The 27,678-nt window shown below is 41.4% G+C and overlaps 1 long non-coding RNA gene across 2 annotated transcripts in view; it reads right to left on the bottom strand.

The window, feature by feature from the left end:
• The window catches only part of LOC141578213 (uncharacterized), an 81,469-nt gene that overhangs the window by 41,091 nt on the left and 12,700 nt on the right, over nt 1-27,678 (bottom strand). The window contains exons 1-3 of one of the 2 annotated variants that reach the window (XR_012508333.1): nt 16,422-16,579; nt 13,742-13,927; nt 11,050-11,273 (exon numbers count right to left, since the gene is read on the bottom strand). This is a non-coding gene — a long non-coding RNA (uncharacterized LOC141578213). Of the gene's footprint in view, nt 1-11,049; nt 11,274-13,741; nt 13,928-16,421; nt 16,580-27,678 lie in introns of those variants that run through there. The other variant, XR_012508332.1, reaches the window with a different exon arrangement.

Here is a 27,678-nt window from a genome sequence, read left to right as displayed (position 1 = left end):
TAAACTAGAAGGTAACTGAGGTAATTCCATCTTGGTTGCTTTCCAAGGTTGCAGGTTATCCTTAATCAGTCCGTGAACGAAAATACTACAATGTGTATGAAAATACTGCAACCATGTCAGTAAACAAAGAATGCTGAAACCAAGTCAACAGCGGCTGCTGCCACCCCCCAGCGAGGACAGGCCTGCAGCCCAGCCTTTGCAGCCACTCACAATGCTGCCCTCTGAGGGGACTCAGAATAAGAAAGGACAGGATACTGGTCCTAGATAGCTAGGTGCTTGTCAAATGAATGAATTCAGTGAGCCCAAATGTTTGCTTCCTCCCATAAATATAAAAGCACTAAATTCTTTAACTTGAGATATCTGGTTTTCTTTAGATAACAAGCAATCTTTTATTGTTCCAACTACCTGGTCTTTGTTGTAAAGCTCCTATATATCTTAGCTCCTCCCCTAAGTCTTTGGAACAGTCCCTCAGAGAAATCTGAGAGGCTGTCATCCCCGCTGGAGTCCTCTCACCGAATAAAACTTAACTCTTAACTTTTATGCTGAACATTTATTTCAGTCGACACAACTTACAACAAACCCAGGAAGAAGTGAATTTTATCATGCCCATTTTACTGATTCACCAACAGGCTAAGTGAGGTTACATTCTATTCCAAATTCCTATGGTGTGGAAATGCCGATTTAAACCTGAAGCTGGGGTGCCCATGCCTGTGCTCCTTCTCTCTCCCATCTACCTCATCACTTCTCTGTGAAATCCACCTGTCCAATACACAAGTTTGCAGCCGGCCAGCTCTTAAATGCAATGTGTGCCACCATTTGTCAATGCTGGTTAGTTACCATAAACTGCTCTCAGAAGCCGTTACAGAAAAAACAGGTGGACCCAATTCCCTGCCCACAAAGAAGAGGAATTCTGCCTTGCCTTCACCTGTAATGTGCAGAAACCCTTCCCTACACCGCTAAATTCAAACGTATGCTTCATCCGTGTTTATGTTTGCACAGGACTCATTAAAGAACAAGGTGTCTGCAATAATTCCATCTCGGTTCCTTTCCAAATATACAGATTAGCCCAAATCAGTTCCAGAACAGACACAACTCATCAAATCCGCAATGAAACACACTGGATTAAGAACAAAATGCTTGTCCTTGTCCAGAAAACTACGGGTCCCTCTTTCTTCCTGTCATTATACAAACCCACCAGAACTCAATAATTTGCTGTCTGCTCATCTGGCAACCAAACTCAGAGAAGAGTCAACTCAGCAGAGTGCCCTACTGGGGAGAACACCCCGCAGCAGCACTGCGAGCTTCTTGCCCTCCCGCATGCTCTGCTGACCCTTAGCGTCCTCCGTGACCAGGCCAAAAGAGCTGTTCCCAACAGCTGCAAAGTCCCACACATTAAATAAAAGCATTTTATTTTAGACGATATGTTACATATATACCCATCTCTGAAAGCAGCTTTTCCAGAAGCTCAAATCTTCAACATTAATCTGCAAAGGCAATCCGGGTCCCCAAGGGAAAGCAAGTCTTAAGTCGATGCTAAGGCCTCCAAAGTCCTCTCCAGAACCATCAATCAAACTGCCTGTATGTCTGCAGCTGCAGGCGGCTACATGTCTGTTTTTAAAGCACCCCCCTCCTGCCTTCGTGTGCTACAATGTCCCTCTACGCCCTCCCATCTCAGGGTAAGAGCAGCCGCTGCAGAACCTTGCAGGGCAGCACTGACAGTACTGGACACAGAGGATCAGAGCTAAACTAAGCCTTCTGATGACACGAGCTTGTCACTCTGTCACTTTACAGATGAAGATATATATAGAGAGGTGGGGTGATCTTGCTCAAAGTCACACAGCTAATAAGTGGCAAAGTGTATAACTCTGCTCCTCCCTTCAGCGTGACGCCCCATCTGGGATGCTCACAGGGTTCTCTCGTGCCTGCCTGACCAGTCCTTTCCGGTCACTGATAACCCACCACAGGGTCTGTCCGCAGGCTGCCTTTTCAAAATCTTTTCCCTCCAGTTTCTCAGGAAAAAGGCTGCTCCGGCCACTGTATGACTTCCGGCTCACCGAACCCTCCGTGCTCAGGCCAGTCATGCCTGTGTATCCGGCACCCTGCTCAGAGGCTCTTCCGTCCCTGCAGGTGGATTTTTCCACTCTCTGCAGGACACCCCCTCAAGGGAGCCTTCCTCTCGCCCTCAGCATGGCAGGTGTCCCAGGCCACATCCCGAGCTGCCCCATTAAGAATGCTTGTGCCCAGTTCTGCTAGTCAGACCAGCAGCTTCAGAGCCCAGGTTTATGCCCGGGTCACCAGGCAGAACTACTGCCCATCTCCCAGCCCCTACCCAGCAGGTCACCAGGAAGTCACAGTAGGTGCCCCACCCAATCCAGAAGGCTGTTCACTTGCCAGCACTGATGATGACTGCTTTCCAACCTTTGGTCAGTTTCACACAAAATAGCAGCTTTCACTTTGAAGCGGAGGGTTTTCCCTTCTGCTGTCCATCCTTACCGGAAACATCAAGGGAAACCAAATCGCCTTTTCTCAAATCTATTCTGATGACACATTTCCACCCACAATACTCACATACTCAAGAAGTTTGGGTCCAAGTGGTTTTGTTTCCCTTACGCTAAGTGGCTCAAAAGACTTTGGGATTCTTTCTCTTTGGAGGGTATTTGTTTGTACTCAGTTTATCGGCTTTAATCTGTTTTTGTCTCTCTCGTCAGGGTCCGTGGCAGTTGCCACTTCTCTCTCCCTACAGCAGCCTCCCTCCCAACTTCTAATCTAGGAAATCAGCTGTGATGAGGGGCCCGGGGGAAGTCACAGAAGATGGATCTAAGGCACAGAGAGGCGACATAATTTGCCCGAGAAGATCAGCTTCAACCCCCAACAGTGTGTCACGTCCCTCTGTTTAACTCTTATGCTAAACTACTTAACTTTTAATAGATTATGGTTATAAACAGATGAGGTATCAAAATACATACAAGGACACACGTCAACTCTAAGATTTTCATTAACTCCACTATTTTGCTTCTATTTATTTTATTTGTATTAAAAGAATTAAGAACCTCTGCAGTCAATATAGCAAAATGTTAATGGGTTTTAAATCCAGAATATAGAGGCGTAAGTGTATTACTCACACTTTTTTGTATATTCACAAGGTAAAATGATTTGAAGGTCTCTCTCCCCTGCCCCCTACCCACTACTGGCTCTCACCTGAACTCCCAGACCACACATCTAACAGCCTTTCATTTTACCCACAGCTGAACTCATCAGTTTTCCCGCAGAACTCCCTCTGCAGCTTCCCCTCCTCAGAGCACAGCAGGACCATCATTTACCGTATTAATCCACCCAAAAACCCTGGCCTTACTCCATCCTACCCACACAGACATCATTCATCCTTTCATTTTACCATCTAACATGACTTCAATCTGTTCGCTTTTCCCCACTGACCGTCCCACTTCTCAGGTGGAAGCCACAAATACTTCCCACATGGAATCATGAGTCTCCCAGTGGCCCCCCAGCCACTTTTCCCTACTTGACACAAATGGGATTCTGTCACTCCCAAGCTTTTAAGACTCTTTTCAAACCCACTGTTCTTAGAAGAAACTCCAAGTTCTTCACCTGATGAAGGTCTTTGCCATGAAACTATCAGCTCAGGGAGGGGAGGACCCGCCCTCTCCCCTCAGCCCCACCCTCTGGCAGAGCGTCACCTCTGGAGGACCTGCTGAGCTACACAAGCCTGTATTTTAACCCTGGTCTTGAGTTCTTAGCAAACTGCTTCACTTATCCATACAAATCCAAGGTAGATTAGAAAGATGTTAGATATTTAACTAGACTTTTGATTTGGGGATTTTGCACTAGCAACCTGCAAGTACATGTTCTAATACTTCTGTCTTCTTAAAACCACACCCAGATTTTAGTGGTATCTGTGGAATGCTTTCAGAATAAAAGGAACTGTACTTTCACAGACTTTATGTTTTATAATATGAACAACCTGGACAGGGTCACGAATAGAACCGCCTAAAAAGTGACAGAAGACGGGTTAGAGGCATAAAGCAACAGGTCGCAAGGACAGTAAGAGAAAGTTGTTTCTCCAAATCCACCCTAAAAAGTGAAAGAACAGAAAATTCTGAATTTTGAAAGTAAAAGACTATCATATAAAAAATAAAATAATCCTCTTCATCAGGGTTTCAAGATCTGACTGCAGAATTTTGAGCAGGCCATACTGAATCCTAGCACAGAAAAATCAGATGGACTAGTGGTGAGTAAGTTCCAGGAAAACGGCAGTAAAACCTCCACTTGTAAGAGGACACACAACCACTTGTCGAAGGTGATTGTAAACCACATTCTGGAGAAATTCAGAAGATTCAGGTTCCACTTCCAGATGGTGATGACAAGGAAGAACCGCTTGGATGCACGCTTCTAACTGAGTCACCTGCATTCTAACACTGCAGGGGGAAAAGGAGGCCCTCAGTCAAGAGCAGAGATGTTCCTGTCATGTTTCGCAGGCCGCGCCTCGGGCACTCAGCGCCCTGCAGCAGCCCGGCCCCAGGCGAGGACACTCAGCGTGGCCCCCCAAAGCAGGAAGGGCACTGTGCTTGAGAAAACCCACCCCTGATGTGGGCAAGAGGGGCTGGTGGGGTTGAGTGAACCTATAAATGCCCACAGAAACACACCTGCATTCATTCAAGTGATACAACCAAAAGTAGCAGGCTATTTTGCAAAATTTCAATTGTCAGTGGAAATTTTACCATTCCTTTCTGCTTGCCCCTGCACTCTGAGACAGGCTCAGGCTCTCTCACACCTGCAGGTCTGATGCAATAGTTGTGAAGTCATTTTACTTTGCTGCGATTGTCCTCGCTTCCCGTATCACTCTGTCCTCTCTTAACACAGTCAGATGTCTCTCCCTGAGTTCCTTGCTCCTGCTCCTCAGATCCTGAGATAAAGGGCAAGTGAAGACACATGACCAGAAAAGGCACTGTGGACTTGAACAAAGTCCTCAGTGACCCCCTAGGTGAGTGCTGCCTACCTGTCAACTTCAGTTCTCAAGGTTCTGCCCAGGGTGACATCCAGCCAGGAGAGTGGCCCAGGCCAATTAAAAGCTGTGTGGTTTGGGTGCGGGGACAGGTGCAGGAGCTGTTTCTGGAGCCGGGCCCCTCCACACCTCTGCTCCCCTCTCTCCATAGGCCCAGCTGCCAAGCCCCCAGCCTCCCTGATCTTCTGCATTTCTTTCTACTCTACTCCAAACAATTTTCCTCTTCCTTTTTTCCCAAATTATCCCCAGCTGGAGTGATTTTTCAATCACAGTATCTGAAAAAATTTCCTGCAGCCGAAAAAGAGGTCTCCAGAGGGCAATGCCCATACCCTGTTTCCTGAATAGAGCCCCAGGCTGGGGGGACCCTCACCAACACTCCTGGGGGCATTAGACATGTTGCGGGGTCAACCACCCTCAACAAGAGTTTGCTGAGACCCCAAGGCCCGCACAGCATCCCTGCTCACAAAAATGTAGTCAGCCCACTTATCAGTTATTAAGAAGCAAAAATACAAAATTGCTTATGTTTCTTACTAAAATTATTTATGAGATGGAAAAAGAAATTGTAATAGGAAAGAAGAAATCTGACTCCGTGTTGGATTTGTTCCTTTGGCTTTAATCCTTTGCCCTGTTTTCTAGGCTCAGACTAGTTAGCTCTACACCTTTTTTGAAAGAAAGTTGACTTTAGCCTGAAATATACAGGAGAGCCTATTCTCTGGGCTCTGATCTTTAAGGATGTTAGCTCTTCTGCACTTATGTAGAGAGTTTCAAGTTGCAAAATAAAGAATAACCTTATTTTTGTTGAAGGTTTTACAGGGGCACCATGATTTCACCCACATGGACAGCTGCAAGGACAAAGGACACCAAGGACAAACAATTCGTACAGCAAGAAGTTTGCAACAACCAACCACACCCCCTCCCCTTTGCAGTATAAAAGGAGCATGAATTCTGACTTGGGGAAGAGGGTTCTCCAGGAAATCAGTCTGACATCTTCTGGGTCTGCCAGCTTTTCAGATAAAGTCACTATTCCTTGCCCCAACACCTCATCTCCCAGTTTATTGGCCTGTCATGCGGCAAGTAGAATGAGTTTGGACTCGGTAACAAAATACATTGGAGTTAGTATGTCTCCACTTCTTCCTCATTTCCAATATGTAGCATGCACATCATTTATGATCTAGTGAAAATAATTCATCAAAGACAACAATAACAAGAAACTCACCTAGCTATCAACACTGAAGTCACAACCTATTAATTTTACATGCCATTTAACAACAAAACCAAAAAACTTAATATAAAGGCTTGATTCCATGGAAATAAAATTATTTCTAGTCCTACAAAACTTTTTCTTTTCTATTTTCTTTTGTTTTCATTATTGAAAGGAAAATAAAAATCAAATCATTTTATTTCACGTATTTTTGTTATAGCTACATATTTTAAATACTACAAAGAGATTTAAATTGCAACAAAAAAGTTCACATATTAGTATAAATATATATATACAATCAATGGGGATTAGGAAAAGAATATACATTTACTAAAAACCCACTGCACATCCAGTCTTTTACAAGCATATCCTGGAATATAATCTCTATGATCCAGGGGTCCCCCACCCCCATTCTCATTGCCAACTCCCTTAGTAATCAACTACCAAGGCACCAGCATAGAACCACGCAATCAGTATTTTAGGTATAAGTGAGGCAATTAGCTCATTCAATTCTAAAACAAAAACCCTAAAATAAATACTGAACTTATTTACAGATAAAGAAAATTAGACACAAAAAAGTAAACTTTCTTCCTCAACTTCACGAAGCTATTAACTGGTAAAGGCAAGATTTGAACTCGTCTGCCTGATTCTAAAAGCTAAGGTGGAAATCCCATTCCACTTGTGATGGTCCAGCAGCACAAACTATCACCCTATCTTTGTTCAGATCAAGCCTTAGACAGCCTGAGACAGCACCCCTTTCCTATGGAATTCGAGGGCAAATGATAAAATTAAGGGTTTTATATCCAGCAGTTTTCTTAGGTCTCATTTACATAAAGTGTCAGCAGGTCAGCAGAAAAACTCTGGGCAATGTGAGTGGGTCCAGAGCTTTTTGCTGATAAGAAACTCAATCTATCAGGATAGAGTGACATTCCCATGAGAGGCCACATGGACATAAACTAAACGCAGCTGAGCAATGAAAAATAGCAAGACCCTGGAACTCAAGCAAGAAGGATACCTGCCATCCCACACCCATTTGCCTCTTCATCCATGTGGACACAATGTCAGGAGACCCAGGTTCTTGTCCAAGTTACACCATCATGGATCCTCACCCATAAACAGTTACGATTCTATGCTGTCTTAAGTCCTTTCCAACTCAAATATGATGACACCAATATCTAAGCAGAATCTCTATGTCTCCACTTCCTCTCTTCTAGTAGGAGAATAATTCTATGGCCACAGAGAAATCCAATAAAAAACCATGCATGAAGCCAGGAGAAAGTCTGCTTAAGAGACTTTGCTCTCACACTCAGTGAATGAAAACTCAGAAAAAGTGGTCCTTCTCCCTCAGGAATTGAGAGGTAGCCAGATGTGTGTGTGTGTGTGTGTAAATCAAATACAGTCAAGTCTGGGATGTGAACAGATTTTTTTATGTCACTGTCATTTCTAGGGAATGAGCCAACTTTTAAAGTAATTTGAATCTAGTGTTCTGAGAGAGTCTCAGGTTCTTTTGGTGGAGGAAGGGAAAGGAAAGGAGGAGAGGTAATGAAGCAAAGGAGTAAGTATACTGCTAGGGAAAGGCAAAACATTAATTTTGTTCCTACTGGCATAACATACAAATTAGGAACTGTCTTTCTCCCGATGTCTTGTCGAGCACTGAGTTGCAGAAGAAGCGACAGCCTATTTCTCACTGAGCTTGTGACTATACGTGACATCTTGTAGACAAAGATAATTTACCCTGAACAAATGCTAGCAGCAGGTTGTAATTCTCCTGTTTTGAGAGACAAGAAAACAGGAGTTCAAAGAGGGTAGATAACTTGACAAAAGTCAGAGGACCAGTAAACAAGAGAGGATGAATTCAAACTCAGATCTGAATGCAGAGTCTCATCTTCCCACTCCCAAGACTGGAAAATCCTTAACACACAGGCTCCCCAGCTCCCCTGCATTGTTCCTGGCACCAAGCATTTCCCATGGCAGAGGTCTCCAGTTCTCACAGACACAGCGCTCTGTGCAGCCAATGAGCTTCATCGGATCTTGATCACCTACCTGCCACGCCCACCAGGCTTCACCATACAGGCAGGAAAGCTGGCTTTCAAGTGCATACGAAGCCACCCCCTGTCTAACCTGGGTTCTTTTGGGGCTTCTCCAGCCTAAAGGCAGCCATGAAACTGCTCACAGTTTGTACATGAGCCACACTACCTCTCTCCATCTGTCTCCCCACCTATACTACTTAGCTATGACCATTTTGAGAATCTTGGAAACAAATTTTTAAAAACACAAAAGAAAGGATTCTGTAACAAGTACTTAATACTTACAATTTTAAATGACAAATTACAAAGTGAGTATTTACAAACCGAATCTGCCTTCCTACGTGTCAGTTTGAACAGTTAAAATATATAATAGCAAAAAATTTTCACTTACAAAATTAACAAAAACATCAACAATAATCTGGAATAAACTCTAAAACAATGCCCATGTTTTACATGGAGAAAGTACAGGACTTTACTGAGTGGTAAAGTAAGAGGTGTGAATGTAGAGACATCAACATATTGTATGGAGGAAAGTAGTTTTGTAAAGATGTACGTTCTCCGAAATATAATTCAAAACTTACTAAAAAATCCCATGACAACTCTTATCTGTTTTTTTTTTTAACTTGAAAAAAGTATTTTAGAATTCTTCAGGAATAATAAAGTCATAATACTAGCCAAGAAAATTAGGGATGGAAAAAAGAATCAAAAAAAATCGCATTGTCAGATATTAAATAAATTTTTACAATATGTTAGATATAGCACTGGAATAAGAAAGTAAAATTGACAGAAATAAACCATGAGCTCAAAAAGAGACTCTAGTATACATAAGTAATTTTTACAGGTGGGATTTCAAATCAAAGAGCCAAGTATGAATTCAATAATTGTCTTGGGACAATCAGAGAATCACCTGGAAAAAACAAATTCTATTCCAGTCATAATGACAACAAGAAAAATTACAGATAGTGATGTAAATATTAGAAAGTACTAATAACAGCAAATATAACTCTTTGCTCATATTAATTCAACTTCTCCTCTCTATAACAAGTACTATTATCATCTCCATCTTAGAGATTAGAAAAACCTACAGAAGAGATATATACCATTATAAGAAAGTATTTCTAAGAATAAAATCAAGGATAAAACCCAAGGAGAAGACATTTACTATCTTAAGATTATTTTGGGCCACAACAAAAATAAACCTACTGAACAAAATGAAAGGCAAGATATGACAAGTAAAAGCTCTGTGATACATGTTGATGAAGACAAGGGGTTAATGTTCATAACATACAAAGAGCTGTCACAAAGCAACAAGAAGCTCCCTCACTTAAATGTGTGCAAAGGACAAAAGGGATCATTCACTTTTTAAAAGTCAGATGGCTAATGAGTGAAAAATGCTCAATACCTCTCTGGTCATCAAGTGCAAACTAAAACAAAGAAAAAGCACTTTTACTCATCATATTGGCAAATGTTTTTAAAAGATATTCTAGCTAGTGTCCATCTTTGAGAGAACAAACTGTTAGCGAACTTTTTGGAGGATGACATATCAATGGATATGCAAACTCTGAAAAACGTGTGTACACACACACTGAACTCCACTTTTAGGAATCGTTTCACTTAGAAAAAAAAATCAGTTCAAAAACATGTACTCATCAGAGCATTTACACAGCACTTTTTACAATGGTGGGAAGAAAAGCTGAAGTGAAATCATATCCAGCGATAGAGAATTGGTTACATAAGTTATTCTACATCTTTTCATTCCCCACAGGAGAAGGAATTTCTAGAGTCACTTGAAAGCAGCCTGTGATGTATGTAATTGTCACATCCAGGGACTGAATTTCCAGAAACCTTAACTAAAGGAATACTCATTCAAGGTCACAGGAATGTTTGTAAAAGAAGGATGCCAGTCAAACACCATTTCTGACAGTGGAAAATGGAGAAAACTTAAGTATCCACCATCAAGACAATGATGCCGTAAATCAAGGCGAGCTGTAGGCACTAAGGGGCCAGCGTTTCGGCGTGGTCCAAGGCCTTGTCCACAGTACTCTCCCACCGAAGGTGTCCTTGCACAAGAGACCAAACCTACATATCAGGAGACCCCTCTACTCTATCTGAAAGGACCGGGTGAGTCTGGAGTGGGAGGAAGTTTATGATATACCCCTGAGTGAATAAACTGAGCTGCAGAAAACATATAGTATGGCCTTATTTTTCAATAAAGCATATATACACACACATATAGATAGATTTCTGATATACGTGTATGTATGAATGTGTATATATATATGACACAGGCATAAAGGTCATGACATATATACACCACATTTTCAGCAGTTTTTACTCTCAGGAAAAAAGGGGAATGGATGTAGGGGCTTTTTGGTACCACCACAGTTCTCTTTTCAGTACTTCAGTTAAGTATACTTGGAATTTCAAAGTTTATTTAAGTCCGAACTAAAATGGAAGATGCCTCCACAAGACAGAATGCTATACTGGTCATTAAAAATCATGCAAGGGGGGATAGAATATTGTAGAAAAACGTGAAATAAGCACAATGGAAAATGGAGGTCTCCACACAGAAAAAGGCACAGAGTGCTCGCTGGTTTTTATGACAGAGGAGATACACAATGATGAAAAGAACAGAAAATAGATGTTAAAGTGTTAATTATTAACTCTGAGTAGTGGGATCAGGATAGACCCTTTTGCCCCTTTTTTCAGACTTTTCTATTAAATACACATTATTTTTCTTCTAAAAAATGCATTTTTAGAAGTCTAGTACCACACATTGAAAAAAATACACGAGTACTTACAGAAACAATAACTAGGAGACACGGCAGCAGCGCCACACAATGTAGAACGGGCGATCCTGATTAAAACCACGCAGTTACATAAGGACCCACAAAGTGAGAGCACCTGCTGTAACAGGGCGTGGCCGCCTTCTATTTGCCAGTTGTGTCTTCAGGGCTGAGGCAGTTCTGAGCACGGCCACTGTCAGTGCTGGTGTCTGGATGGATGCCACTGGAGGTGAGGGCACCTGCAAGCCGAGAGGAAGAACAGAAATCATCCTCTGCTTTTTCTGTCTTGTTTCTCTGTTACTTTTAAAGAGAGGCATAAATAAGATAAACTAAATCTTCCCTACTAAAATTTCAGTAATGAAACCGTTTTCAAAGTGTTCACAACTTATATTCTGACTATAACTGTCTTTTCAACAAAGCATCATATTTATTAAATGTTAATTAACTCAGTTAATTAACTACCTGTTAAAACCTATTAAAGAACATGAAATGCACTACGTGAAAGCACCACGCCTGCAGTAACTACTTTAGCTGTCTTCACGGCAGTGCAGTCAGCCCCCACCATCCCGTAGCCCTGAGATCCTGATGCTGGTAAGAGAACACGCTGCCGCCTCAGATGGAGAGAAACGCTGAAAGTGTTTTCTGAAATCTACAGCACTGACAAAACATAACTGACAAATCCCAGGCTCCTTTGAGGCTGTCATTTTATGTTTCTGATCAACACCCGTCAATGAGCAGAACCACCCCATTTCCGAGCCATGGGACTCACGTGGGAAGCAGTTTTGGAGAAATTTCCAGGTATAGAATGTAACAAACTATACATAGAACTCTGAAAAAATAAAAGATTCAATACCCTGATTTTGGAAGACACTCAAAATATTCTCCTAAGCCTTAGTAGCTGGAAAGGCTGGGCTTATCCTAAGCCACTTATTTATTTCACAGCCAGTGAGCATCTCCCACAAACCCTGTTTCCCTGTGTCTGCTGGGAGCCTCAGGCACACTCTTGCTGTCGATCATATAAGTCACAGGGCAGACGCGTGTGTCTCACGCCTGCAACCCTAACACAGGCCCACCTCCTAGCCTCACAGTTTGAACTTGGCCCCATTTTCTCACCTGCTTATTTGGTATCTGTTCTTCTGTAAGCTGCCTGAAATGCTTTTTGGAACAAGTCAGAAGAATGAGTGGGTAGAGAAATGGACAGTTGGACAGGTGAGAGGTGGGCAGACAGGCAGAGAGACTCCAAGAAAAGGGGAACAAAGAAAATTCCCTATGCAGAACCCTCTTCTAGTCAGGGAAGAAAACCGCCACGGAGACGTGTGAAGAGGCAGGTGGCTTAGGGCTGTTTCCTGGATTCCATGAAAAGTCACACCAAGAGATGAGAGGGTAGAACTATAAATAATAAAAGAAAAAAGCATGCATGCTTGAAAAATATATCTACAATATGTACTTTCTAAAGAATAGATTCAAATCAGCAGGGCCCAATAACACAATCCTTGGGTATATACAGAAATGAGAATCCCATCTCCAAACCACAAGGCATCCCTTAGAAGCACTGAGAGTCTTCACGGGGCGGTCATAAAGCCGTAACCGCAAAAGCTATGCTCTCCTGCACTTACGAGGAACGAGAAGCTGTGCTAGGGCTGCCCACGTGTGTCACTTACACCCCCCAGCACCTCTATGGGGGGGACGCCTAGCGAGCCCCGTCTCTGCAGGACAGAAAACTAGTCCGAGAGACGCTAAGCCGGCCTACCACTTCTCCATCTCACAGGACTGGTCATTCCAGAGCAGGACTCAAACTCGGACCCACGTTTGTTATCACGGTTCTACCGTGCTTTGTGTGCTTATTTTGTGTATAATACATTTGTTTCTGGCATGAAAGGACATTTTATAAATGATCGGTTGTCTTGCCTATCTCTTTAGCTCACAATCATTATATTTTTGAATTGTACTCTTTTCCCCTGGAGAAAGGAACGGAAAGAGCAGTGGTCAGAATGTGCTGGGGCTCCATTCTTTATCTGTTACCTCATCTCATCCAAGTCCCCAACCAGGGAGAAGGATCAAATGTCCTCTTCATCTTTTAAAGAGAGGTCTCCAGTGATGGTGACTTACTCAACTCCAAAACCAAGTCTGGGGGAAGGGCACATGCAGCAACCAGAGCAGTATCATGTATAGGAAGGTGAAAAGAGCTCAGGGGGTCAGCCTGATTTAATTTCAATAGATAAAAGAATACCACAAACTAAAAATACTAGCATGCAATGGATTGGCTCTTTCGTGACATCTAGCAAGTTTCCACAGCCCATATGTAACATTATCGTGAACTAGTGAAAGGAAGAGTCCACAGATAGGGAAAATCAATGCCACAGGCAGGCTGAAACCCAGGCTGGAGGAAAGGAAGGGAAAGGGCATAATTAAGAAAAGGGGAAAGTCTGGGAAAAAGATATCATCACAAGGATTCTCAAGCATCATTCAGCAATCATAAAATCATTCATTCAAGAAAGAGTTACTTAGGTCTTATTTTGTGCAAGATTTTACAGAGGGCAAAGAAAGACCGCAGGGTCCATGGTAGCAGAAAGGGGCGGGGCTATAATACAGTTCTCATTCTGGTACCTTGCACATTTTTACTCAGTATAAAGGGAAAATATAAAGTAAAATAATACTATGTAAACTCTACACATGGATGAAATAAAATTAAAGAAGACCTAAATACCTGGACAGACACACCACGCACATTCCTGGATCAGATGACAGTGCTCTTGGAATGTCAGTGCTCCACAGAGCGATCCATATATTCAACGTGGTCTCGATCACAATCCCAGTGGGCTCCTCTGCAGTAACTGACTAGCTGCAGCTACAATTCATATGGGAATTCGAGGGTCTCAGTAACCAAAACGTACTTGAAAAAGAAGAACAACGTTAGAGGACATGTAATTCTCAATTTCAAACCTTACAACTGTATCTCCAGGTGAGATTAGAGGCCATTTTAACTTATTACTGTGTTTATCCTTATTTTCTAAATTCTCTACAACGAATATACCTGTTAGAATAAGAAAAATAAAAAGTAAGGTATCTTTTAAATCATGCACAACGATTCATTCATTGGGAAAAAATTATTTTAAATATAAAGAGATAAACAAATATCTAGTGAAAAAGGACTACTTAAAAACAAGTGTGCATTTACATTTTTAAGAAATTGAAAACTGAAAAACACAAACACATCAAGTTTCTAGGGAGACAAATACAACATATCAACACTTATTTTCAAAAATTCTAATTGAACAATGAAAACTCAAGAAAGGGAATATCGTGATTGACAGCCAACTGCAAACACATGGAGAGCAAATGCCTAGAAATCACAGTTCCTTTAAATCTGCTACTAACTCAATAGGAGAGGAAATTTCTCCCTGAGGGGACAGTGGAATCCCATGCATAAGACAGGATACACAGTACAAACTGCACTAGAATCTGGGGTGATTTTCTTAGAACAATTCTGAAGTTACAACATTGCTGAAAAACTATAAAAACACTGACAGACAGATTAAAACACACAGTCATATATATTATATAGAAACATACGAATTCTGCTCCCATATTACATAGAAATACAAACATATTTGTGCATTTATAGGCACTGATTACTTTATCTCAGATAGAATATTTCAACTAAAACAAAAAATCAATAATACACACCTCTTGTCAAATCTACTTGATAAGTTACTCTGCTATGTAACCATAATGTGTCTAAGATAGATCTAAAATTAGTGAAAAAGATCTTTGTATGGTTTCTTGAATTCTTCTCAAAATTCCAAGCTTAATTTTAAAATAGATCTGAGCAGTATTTCTATATTATCTTTGCCCTTGTGAAATGAACAACATAGTCTGTTGTCAAAATTCTGTCCTTACAATGATTCACAAGCACCGTATCCTCACAAAACTGCTGGACAGCAAGGCGCTATCCAGACACTGTGACCAAACAAATGAAACACAAGGAAGTCAGTGACACTATTCTGGAGGGCATATAATCTGTCAAAACCGGGTTTTTATTTGATTGGTTTGATTGGGTAGCAAGATGAAATCAATCAAGTACTTTCTTCTTTGAGCATGCTGTAAGTCATGACTCTTTTCAGTGTCATGAGCAGGAAAGAGTTAAGCATGACTTGATTAGGTCAAATAGCAACAATCATCACCGGAGAGTGAGTAATAAAGAAGTTAACTGATAGCAATACTTCTGCCTACATGAGAACTAAAATAAATCTACACTGATATCCGAAAGGAAAATGAGGAGATGAGGTCCCCAAAGAGAAAATAAACTAACAAGAAATCAAAAACGGAAACAGTTTTTCATTAACGATTCCAGGAAAGAGTGGAGCATGTTGGTGAAAAGCACAGATGTTGGGGACAAACATGAGGGTCTGAACTCCCACAGCACTGGGTAGCTGTGACACTGATACGTCAGTGAAATTTTCTGCATCTCAGTCTCCTATCCATAAACTGGGGACAACAACCGCACCCATCTCCTAGAACGGTCCTACGAATTAAGTTATTTTATATATAAAATTTTAAATAAAATACCTCAGATATTATATAATACCCCAAAAGCACAAGGAACAAAGAAAACAGAGATAAATTGGAGTTCATCAAAATTTAAAACTTTGCTTCAAAGGGCACCATCCAGAGAGTGAAAAACCAATACACAGGAGAAAATTTTTTCAAATCATTTATCTGATTAGGAATTTGTATCTCCAAATGAAAAAAAAAAAAAAACCCTACAACTCAACAATAAAAAGGCAACTAAATTAAAAGGTGAATAAAGGATCTGAAAAGGTATTTTTTAAGGAAAATATACAAATGGCCAATAAGCACAATGAAACGATGTTCAATATCATTAGCTCTAAGGGAAATCAAGTCAAAACCACTAGAAGAAACCGCTTCACACCCACAACAATAGGTTATAATAATAAAAAAAAATAACAAGCACTAATGAGGACACAGAGGAAGCGGAGCAGGCAGCAGTTGCTGGTGAGGACGTAACACAGCGTGGCCACTTTGGTAAACAGCCTGGCAGGTCCTCAGGGAGTTGAACATTTGGTTTCTGAATGACCCAGCAATTCTGCTGTCTGGGCACACACGTAAGAGAACTGAAAACAAACGTCCACATAAAATCTCCTAAAGGAATTTTCTCGGAGACACTACTCATCACAGCCAAAAAGCAGAAACAACCCAAATGCCTATCACCTGATGAATGGGTAAACAGTGGGGCCCAGCCATACAGTGGAATATTAGTCAGCAATAGCAAAGCATACAGTACTGACCCAGGCCACAACGTGGACAAACATTGAAAACGTTACTCAGTGTGAAAGAACTCAGTCACAATAGACGGTTCCACTTACATGAAGTGACTCGATTTAAATGAAATGTCCAGTACAGGCAAATCCACAGAGAGAGAAGAGTGGCTCATTGGGGCTGGGGGAGGATGGGGAAGATGGAAATATCTGCTTATGCATACGGGGCTTCCTGTTGGGGGGAAGAAAATGTTCTAAGATTGACTGGGATGCACAATTCTGGGCATAGAGTAAAAACCGGTGTACATTTTAATGGGTGAATTGTATTAAAACTGTTAAGAATAAAAGCACCTCGGGCCAGTACCTTCCCATAGTAAATGCAAATTGCTAAATTTTATTACAGGAAGAAGAAACTGCCTTCAGCATGAAAGCAGGAGATCAGCAAATGTGAGTTAACCGAAATTGGACAAGAGCATTTCACTTGAAACAGTTGCTGAGTGTACACGAAATATTCAGAAATAGGAAAATTAGTTTCACATCATGAAGAAGCATTCTGCTTCAAATGCAGATCAAGGATTTGGCAAGCCCAGCTGCTAGAAATGACCAGAGAAGAAACCTGGTCTGTAAAACAAGCACCAGAGCCAGCAAGGAAGTGGTGATGAGGAAAGCAGGCGGCCGAAAATCTGGAACAGTTTGCTACAATTAATTTCTCCACTGAAAATTCAAAAATAAAATAAAAGTGATGTAATGCTCTGTTGACCTCACGTGAATGGGCTTCCTTCGGTTCTCGACTGTTCTGTAACCCCGATTGAGAGACTCTTGAGAATCAGCATGGCTCCTGGGAGTCCCCAAATGACTGCCAACCAGCACGCTGACCACCATCACATCTGCCAGGGTGGAATTGCAGAGAACAGACCAACTTCTGAAAGGAAATGTTGACAAGGGAAGAAAAGGCTGCAGTCAGTCCTGAGACAGAGGCCCTCTGAGCAGAGGCCAGAAGGCTTCAGGTGAACTGCAGTGGCTCTGGGGCAAGAAGGGACCACGGGGGAGCATATCTCAATTCTCTCCTCTCTCTCCCTCTGGTAGGAGAGATAAAGCCTGCATACTTCTCACCTGGAACTGTGGCATCTGGCTGGTAGAAGTCTTAACAGCACGGAATGATTATTCAAGACTCTGTGTAAAAAGTCAAGAAATCGAGAGGTAGTAGGGAGCCAACTCCACGAGCCTCTCAAATGCTCCCATATTTATTGTGTATAATCAAAGGAAAAATTCATCAACAGTTGTGAGATAGTAAGGAGGAACTTCGGGAAAGAATGGATGAGGCAGAGATTGTAAAATCCACAATGAGTACAAAGGATTAATGTATCTTTAGGGAAGTCATGGGGTGAGGGGAACAAGATACATTTTTATATATGTGAATTACAAAGCAGACCACCAGACCAGTCAGGTCCTTGTTTTGGGGATAATAGACTATCAAACAGCACACAAGCCCAGCGTTTATTGCTGAGGGCCACGGTCCTTGCTTTGCAACCAGCAGAGTGCTATCTAAAACCTCAACTATGCAAGCAAAGCATTGTCTCTGCTTTTTAAGGCAAGGAGACTGGTGTGAGGATGCACAGGCACTTGCTTGTAAAGCAGTTTCTAAGCATATTTTTTTCTTATCAAAGTTCACAGCCGGCTGGGGTGTGCTACAGTTTGTTAAACCAATCATGGGCTTTCACATGGAACCATTATGAAGGACACCATAGGATGACAAATCCTGCCTCTGGGTCTTTTCCTGCCATCTTCAGCCACTCTAGCAGGGTCTAGGCACATCCGTGAATAACGATCCTACAGAACCACCCACACTCTTAAATACTGGTTCTTAAAAATTAATTTTAGCTCTACACAACTTACCGTAGAAAAGTTTCAGAAATAAAAGATATGATATCCCTTTTATATCTCATCATATTACTGATTTTTCTGATTGCTCTAAGCTGCTTCTACTTGGTAAAGCACATAATTCTACAGGTGAACTCAGTAATTTCCATTGGACATATCTATCCATTTTGGGCCCGCTAACTACTATTGGTCAAATATCGATACACTTAATTGATTTATTTGTTTATCAATTTCAGCCGGGAGGAGAGGGAGTGTCACTCTTTTCCTCAGCCCACCCTCAACACTTTTCTCATCAACTCAGGACTCCTGAAAACAAAACAAATTATTTGTTTCCCTTCTACTCTTTCCACAAACACAACAGGAAACATCAGCCTGGAGAAAGAATTCAACACAAATGTTAAAACAAAAATCTACAAACCTGCAGCAACTCCATCTCCGAATCATGATACACGATGAAATGAGAGTAAGTGTGTCAGGCACAAAGCAGGCGTGAGCCTGACCACCTCATTTCTATTCTTCAAAGGAAGGAAGGTTTTTGTATTTTTTTATCATTCTTTGTCATTGTTTCTGATTATGCCAAAAAATATTTTATGAAATAATTATGCACTGCAATAACAGATTTTTATTGTATCAAGTATAGATGGCATTCAGAGGGGATAGGAAAACCCAGCTCTGTAAAAAATGCAAAATTTCTTCCCCTGTTAATAACACGTATACAAAATGCCACAGAGAATTCAAATTCTTGTGGAGAGGAGCAAAAGCCACAGAACAAAAGCAAAGTCATTACAATGAGTCAATTCAAAATTCACTGGACAAACATGCTCAATGCATTCAAAGAATTTTAAAGGCACACTGCAAACCATTCACTTAATGATCTACAGGCTATAGGAAGCATTTCCCTCTTTAAAAGACAACAGAAATCAATAGGGTGCCCCAACAAACAAGGACCAAAGAACAATCAGGTTTTTAACGGTTCTCATAAATCAGCATGTTCTAAACATCAAAATCCAGAAATTTTAAACATTCATTCAAACCACAATGAAAAAAGCATTCCAAAAAAAAAAAAACAAAAACAAAGAAACTAAGCACACAGATCATGTACATAGATTAATAAGCATGTCTTGTACAGCTGGAAGAAAGTACAGGCTATAGCCTTTTACTTGAAAAATAAAACTACTTTTAAAGATAACTGCTAAAACACATTTCACCATTCATGTTGCCTTCAAAAATCTGAGGCATTTGTATCTGATCAGAAAAGCAATTCTGAGTAATAGTATGTTACAATTCAGCGCCAGTTTGCTTTAGAAGGAAAAAGAAAAGCTACTGTTCCTCAAATCCTGCACAGAGTGTAGTGCCTCCCGGCCTCTTTCTCCTCCCGTTTTCTAAGCTCATGCTCCCCAACCCTTCTGAAACAAGTATGACAACCTCTTATTTCCAATATGCAAAATGACAAAAGAATATCAATTTATTTGTGTAAATATATGCCTACACCTTGAACTTGAGGAGAAAGGTATCAGAAGTCTATATGGAACTTATTTCTACCTTCCTGAAATCACACACACAAACGTTCACACAGAAACAGACACATACCCCCTGGATTACTGGACACTTCACAAGCTTAGGAATTCCAACTTCTAGAAGATAACTTTGTAGTTATTTTAAAATACAATTCTGTCAGCTTTTGAAAGCCTTGATCATCTGCTAAACCATCCAAGTATCAAAGAGACCCAATTAGCCTTCTCTGTAGAATGTAATTTCCATTGATTGCAAAACAGACCCTAAGAAGTACTGGATCAAAGACTCGTGTTTATCACTACCTATGATCGTTTTTAAGCACATTAACAGATTCAGAAATGTATCTCAACAACATTTATTCTTATTGAAATAGCATACGTGTTCAATTGTCTATACAGAGACTAGGTCCCATGATGGTGTTTAAGATCTATTTTGTGTATTGCAATATTTATTTTCAAGTGTAGACAAGGAGGGTGTGTATTACTCAGTTGTAGAGCACCTACTTAGCATGCACAATGTCCTGGCTTCAATCCCCAGTACCTCCAAAAAAATAAATAAAAATAAGTGCATATTTAAAAATAAGAATAAAGTTATAAAAAAAACAGACTAAAAACCACTGCAATCTAGCTGCTACAATTATACTAAAAAAACAAGGGTTTCTATCAAACACTGACTAAATGCCAATCACAGAGACAATCACAAATCACACCTGACAACCATCACGTGTGATTCTCAGCTAACCTACTAAGTAAACACGGATGAGCAACCCGGCACTGCGGATGAGGAGACGGATCTCGGAAGAGCCATGGACGCTGACCGTCCTGCTCCCCGCGACAACACGTCAGCCCAGGGCAAGCGCTGACAGAGCTGCTCTGAGGGGACACCCAGCTGCATGGAGCCTTGGGGCACTGGGGAGTCCCAGAAAACACTAAAAATTGTTCAGTGAAAAACCAGCTCAAATATATTACATTGTGCCACATCCTTTAAACAGGGAACATGACTGAGACATTTTGATGCCTCCGTGTCCTTTCCGCCATCATCAATTATTTGCCCTCTCAGCGTGACCAGTGATGAACTGGACCCCATATGAAGTGCACTCAGATGGCAGAGTTTTTAAAGCTGTATTATGAAGTTTGTAAGACTCTGTCTATGCCTCACACAGGCGGTCATCCATCACTTCTCACCGGTGTGGACGTACCACCTGAAATCACTCCTTTCTCCTTTTTAAAATCCCTTCATCTAATCCAGACTTTTCAACAGCAAAGCAGCAGCTCAACCACAGACAGTGGACAGCTTCTCACCAAATGGACTCGAACAGCCCATCGGACTACCTGGAAGCCCTTTTCTTCTATTAAACCCACTTCCGGGTACTTCATCATTTTCTGATTGGTGGAATTGGCAACCGACTGGCCTACTCAGAGAGGTCCCAGCCTCACATCCGAGGATGGGAGAGGGCCCTGCTCTTGGGAGTAATCAGTGAGGAAGGCCGACATCCTCCAGCCAGGTCTGCACGGGTAGAAGTGCGACAGTGTGGTCAGAAATTATACGGTTAGCATCCCTGGGCTCCCATGGACTGGTTTCTCATTAACCAAACTCATGACACACTGATGCAAGAAAACCAGAAACTTATTAATGTAACAGAAGAAGTGAAACTATAAACCAGACTGAAATATCAGAGTTCAAACATGAGAACATTTTCTCCTTCACAGCCCAATCACGGGCAGGCAGTCACATGGCAACCATGGACAGAAGCAGAGCAGGAAGGGCTTCTAGATTAACTCAATGGACTAAATTTCTGTTATACCAACAGATCTACTGCCTAGAAAATAATTAACGCTAATCACAGTGCACACTTCGTGGACAGTGGCCGAGACATGACAGTGAGCACCTGTGTAACTCTCCTTTCCCTGTCCTTTCTGGGCTAACTGATGCAAAGTGGTACAAAGATTCAGGGATGCAGATACCTCTAAACACCCAAAGCCCATCTCTGGGAGCCTCAAAACCAGACAGCCAGGGTTTAAATACCAGCTCTGCCACTTACTAGCTCTGTGACCTTGGCGAACTTACTTACCCTCTCCGTGCCGAAATTTCCACACTGTAAAACTGGGATAACCATCAATCCTTCCTTACTCACTTGTTGAGAAGATTGAAGGATTCATTTCTGTAAAACTCTCAGAAAAGTATGTAGCACATTTTTGTTGTTCAACAAATGTCAACTTAATATAAAAGTGATTTACATGTCTCCCTTCTAATAATATTATGTGTTTCCTGGCTAGTATAAGTCCCAAAGAAAATCCTTATTTCTCCTTTTATAAACTCTTGGGGAGCACCCTCCCATTCCATCCCACCACCTGTTTAAACTAGGGAGGGGATGCCTCCTCCCAACTCCTCTGGGCCATGGAGAGTGCTTCTCCCTTCATACCCCTGGCCGCTGGATCACAGCTAGCCCTCGTCACACTAAAAGGGTGAGGAGTGAGTCCGGGGAGACAAGCAGGGAATGTGAAACCCTACCTTTCCCTCCAGTGTTGGTCACCATTGGGAAGCACCTGGGATGCTCAGCTCCATGTCAGGACAGCCCTGTGCATGAAGCGGCAGGTCCTCTCAAGGGAAGGCTCGCTGTGGCCCAGAGCTTCCTGGGACAGGGTGAGTCTCTAATTCTGGGACACAGTATCATGACACACATTTTCCCACAGCCCTGAAGTTCATGGAGAACGTGGCTTCATCAGTAACAAAGAAGACATTTATCGCCTGCCTACTCTTTTGTGTCATCTCTCAGTTGGCTGCTGGAGACAACATGCATATAAGTATTGGATCCCCATAGGCCCCAACATATATGAAGTAACAAAAAATTCTGTGGCTTAACGTTGGTTCAGGGTGACTGTATAACAGTTCTGACTCTGCTGATGCTTAATTATGGGTATAGGAACTATGGAACCTCCTCAAATATCTTTCATCATAAAGCCAGCTTTTCTTGTTTTCCTGTTTCTTAGTAATTGACAAAGACTATAAAATGATGGCTTCACACCAAACAGCAGCTAAAGATTATGAGCCCTCTTGACATACCCACTGTGGTAAACACTTTACATAATTTCTATTTCTCACAATTCTACAAAGCAGATACCAACGTCCCAATCTCTCAGACGAGGGAAAAACTCAGAACGAACTGACTCAGGCTCACATGGCTCAGTGGCAGCACGTGCACGCAAACCCAAGTCAAAAAACTACACCCCTTCCTATATGTACCAAATCTCCTACCACCAATTAACACACAGCAATGGGGTCAATACTCAGGGAACCCAGCACACTTTTCAGATTTAAGGTGCTCCAGAGGCCGCTACTAGCTGTTTTATAAATTCTCGGCTCACTGGTTTCTAACACTGGAAGAAAAGTCCGATTTTGCCATTGTTTACACAGCAAGTCTGAGATGTTCACAGCGAGATGACAGAATAAAAGTAATATATAAGCAGAACAATTTTTCCAGGTAGTGAGACATAATGGACATTGTGCTATTCTGAAGCATCAAGCAAAGAAATCAAAACAAAATAACGTTGTTTAAGCCTTCTTTAACAAACAGGAAAATTAAGACGGTAAGAAGGTGCAACAAGCGCCACCTATGGCTAAAAAGACCTTCCAGGTTGCCAGGAATCATGCAACACAAAATTGCCTGTAGGATCAGAAACGAGAATCAGATAAATAAAAGCTTCTGTAGCACATACTGCACTTTGCTTCGGGGGAAGCGAGGGTAACACAGTATTTAATCTGATATTGCTAATACTCCTGAATATAAACAAAAGACACAGGCTCATGGAAACTCATCTTAGAAGAGGAAAGAATCCAGTCCAGCCACTTCATTTTACAGGAGTGGAGACTGAGACATGGGATCTGTCCTCCTTGCAATCGGCAGCAAATCTCTCCTAGGCCTCATGTCTTGCACTGTAGCAAAAACGAACAGATTTGTACTAGGCCTATATTCATAAAAGCCGCGTCTGTTTTTTCCTAAAGTAGGTTATCTAACTATCTTGCAACATACTTCTCAAAATCCAGGAAATCATACGTTTGTTGAAATACAAAAACATTTATTTACATAATAAAACAGCATGAGCTTTATTGCCTCTATTAAAAAAGTTACATGTCATATCAATGTTTTGATATTTTAAACCTGTTAAGAGTGCAGGAAAAAAGATCAAAATTTTCTTTAATCACAAAAGAGAGAAGCTTATTCCCTGAAAATGATCAATGTGGATTTCAAAATCCAACGAATTTAAGTGTCTGAGTGGATGGTTACACGGCAACATGACATCTGAGTTCTAACAATACACATTCTGTGTAAATAATCTTCAAGGTCGTCTGCTTAAGGCAATTTAACTAGTCCCTGTCTCACTAGAATGATACAGATTTCATTAAAACTTCATAGTGCACTAAAAAATAAATGAATCCTTGTTACTTTAAGCCATATTCATATATATCATATATATACATATTAAATATGCATCAGTAATAAGCCACCCTCTTTAGTATTCAGAGTTGATCCTTCTAAAATATCTGTCATTGTGACAGCACATTTTTACTAAGCACCTCTTGAGTTCTTTCTATACAAGGCTACTCTCACAGTCAGACAAGTTAAACGATATTACTCAAATTTCACAAATGAGGAAATGTACTTAAGCCATGAAAACAACTTATATATATATCATCAGGAAAGAAAAGAATAAAGATTTTCTTAAAATATTCACTGACAATCTTTTCTTCCATATTAAGACTACATAAAACCAATTCAGTCTTTGTAAGTATTTCTGTCAATAAGGGCCACTAGAGAAAAACAAGTAACATCATCTGCAGTGGTTGGACTTTCAAAGTCCCCTTCTCATTTGCACTAGAATTATTTTTAATGTTTTGTTTTAGTGCTTACAGAGCACTAAAATACATAAAAATTAACTTTTTATGCCACTACCTGAGAATTAAACATCTGTGAAAATGTACAATTTTAATTTATGCCACTCTGTCTCACATTCTCACTGGTGTCTCCCCTTTGAAGGCCTCATCAGGCTGAGATCACTAAAATCGGCCATTTATGGAGTCACAGGAGTTCGGGTAACCACTCAACGGGAGGTTGATTAGAGAAGCAATTAAGAATGAATCCTGTGCAGCCTGGGTTCCAGCACAGAGCTAGCCACCGACAGCTGCGTGTGATATGGGACAATCTTCTCCATCTCTCAATCCCTCAGCTGCAAAAAAGGAGACACTGATACCTACCGTCAAACACCTGCTATGAAGTAAAACATGAGGAAAGTATTTTAACCTTAGGGAGGTGTCCACTCAGAGCGAGTTTGGTCATTATGATGATGAGGATGTCTGTTAATAAATTGAGCTAGACCAAAAAGGAGAAATCACCTTAAAGGAGAAACATTTTAAGCCAATGAACATTTCCTTTTGGATGGATTGCAGAATATACTATTCATTTTTTTTAATAAAACAAGTTTTGTCCATTAATAATAGATTTACAGGTTCATGGACAAGTCTCCAGAAAAAGAATTAGAGGCCTCTAACCTCTGAATACTAAGAAAGTAAATTTTAAAAGAAATCAGGGAGAAGATTATACCTCATTTGGGAGAGTATGTGCTTAGCATGTATGAGGCCCTCAGTTCAGTCCCCATAAACTCCATTTAAAAACTTTTTTTTTTTAAGAAATGGAGAATTAAAGCAAAAAGATGGAGGAATACAGAAATTTTTTAGAGACTCATCTCAGATTTAAGATGGGGAAAAAACCATCCATTTCTCAGAGGAAATCTTGAGAACTATGTAAACTGAATCTGAGATGTCTAGTCTTCTAACATTATTCATGAATTCATATTACCAAGTCTTAAAACTACCTGATAACCCACAGTTGTGATACTGATCACAACAGCTGCCAACACGGATCTAGCTCCGGCTAGGAATGCTCTGTTCTGACATCTCTGCCCCTGAGGCCTCACCAGGCTGAGAGCACTAAATTCAGTCATTCATGAGCATCTCCTGTAAGTCCTCCCTTTGTGCTCCTCACTCTCCCCTCACCAGCCCCTCTGAGGGAAACACTGTTATCATCATCCCCAACCGCAGATAAGGCCACTGAGGCACAGAGACTTAACCCTTTCCAGGTCATATTGGCATTAAAGGACGTCTGTATTTCTGCTGTTTTGCTTTTGACAAAGGAATCTGAGATATCAATTCAAGGGAGACTGTTAAATAATAAACTCTGTCAGGTCTTCATCTCAAAGAGCAGATACTATAAATTCCTGATGTAGGATGAGGCTGCCGCCACAAATGACTCAGCTTGAAATTAATATCCAAGATGAAGCAGCGGATACACGTAAATATTCACGATTGTCAACTCCAATCACGGGTCTGGGCCCTTCACTGCCTGAACTGGGGTGAATACTCCACCCGTGTCAGGGAGGGAAGCGCGGATTTTCCAGGTCTCCCCAAGGCTTCACGGGCTATTTCCCCCCACAGACTGTCCTCAACAATTAAAAAGCTCTCAAGATTTTTACACCATGCAAAACTGAAATACATTTCTGCAGATGGAGCACTTTCTCAGGCTTAAATTTATTTTGCCTACACTCAGCAGGGGGGGTAAAAGAAACAAGACTCTGCAAAGTCTCTGATTCTCACAACTCACACTAGTAGAAAGGCCACTGCACAAGATGACTCTTCAGAGTGCAGGGTGAGAAGAAAATAAAGCCGCCCCCAACCACAGGCACTCCCAGAGACAGAGCTCAGCAGTCTTCTGCACACTCACGGTTGTGCAGCCCTCATCACCATCTATTTCCAGAACACTTCATCACCCCAAAAGAATCCCCCTGTCACTAGCAGTCACTCCCTAACCCCCCTCCACCTAGCCCTTTGCAAACTTCACCTGCTCTCCGCCTCTGCATGTGCCTATTCTGGGCATTTCAGATCACTGAAGTCAACAATATGTGGCCGTGTGTGTCTGCTTCCTTTCACTTTACATGATCTTGTCAAGGCTCGTCGATGTTGAAGTGGTATCAGCATCTCTTTTTTTTTTTTGAAAACGTTAAAATTTATTAGAGGGTTGTAAGTAGTATCAAAAAGAGTAGAGTGGAGCATAAGTGATTGTGTTTCAAAGAGAAAAGGGCAGGTTGAGCAGTCAGAGTGGACTTCCCAGAAGAGGTGGCCTTTTTCATTTTCCTCTTTTTTTTTTTTTATTCACTCTTAGGTCTGAATAATGTTTCACTAAATGGAGATTCTACATTCTGTTCATCCATTCAGCAGCTATGTATGGACGAGGTCCAGAAGGATGAGTGTATGACGCGACTTGCAGGGATGGCATTTAAGCAAAGGGCAAGATGTGCTTTCAAAAAAAGCCAACAAACAGAGGCGCAAGGAAATTCAGTGCGTTTCTGAGCAAAGTGCATGCTTGCTTCGGCAGGACTACCGTGCAGTGCTGGGACGGATTTTGGCAGGAATCACGGCGTGGGAGTCACCTGAGAAGACTCCCCACTGCACGCAGCTCAGCCAATTCTCCTCCCTCATCCTGTATTGTTAGAGCCATATTTCTATGTTTCTCTTATTTCAAGTAATAGCACTTTAACTACATATCTGATCATTTGCATCAGACCACTTTACCTCCAAGGCACAGAAAATTATTCACTAACCGGAGCAGCTCCAGGACATAACGGTGATGGATTAGGGAGTCCTGCAGCATCCCAGCCTGCATGCACAAACCCCACATGTGCCCTGGTGATGTCCGGAAAATTAAACGCATGGAAATATCTCACTGCTGCTACACGACATCTGCCCTCAAATTGCCCCAAACTCATGCTGGCAAAGCACTACTCAGCCCTCTCAATACAAAGAAAAAAAAAAATGCTAAGAAGAAAAATTTAGGCTCTTCCATTGAAAACCAGCAACCATCAATGCCAGTATCTGAGTTGGAATGCTCCTGACTTCTAAAACCACTGCGCCGTTACTT

This window comes from Camelus bactrianus, chromosome 7, assembly GCF_048773025.1.
Source record: "Camelus bactrianus isolate YW-2024 breed Bactrian camel chromosome 7, ASM4877302v1, whole genome shotgun sequence".
Lineage (NCBI taxonomy): Eukaryota > Metazoa > Chordata > Mammalia > Artiodactyla > Camelidae > Camelus > Camelus bactrianus.
This window is presented reverse-complemented; position numbering and strand designations above follow the sequence as displayed.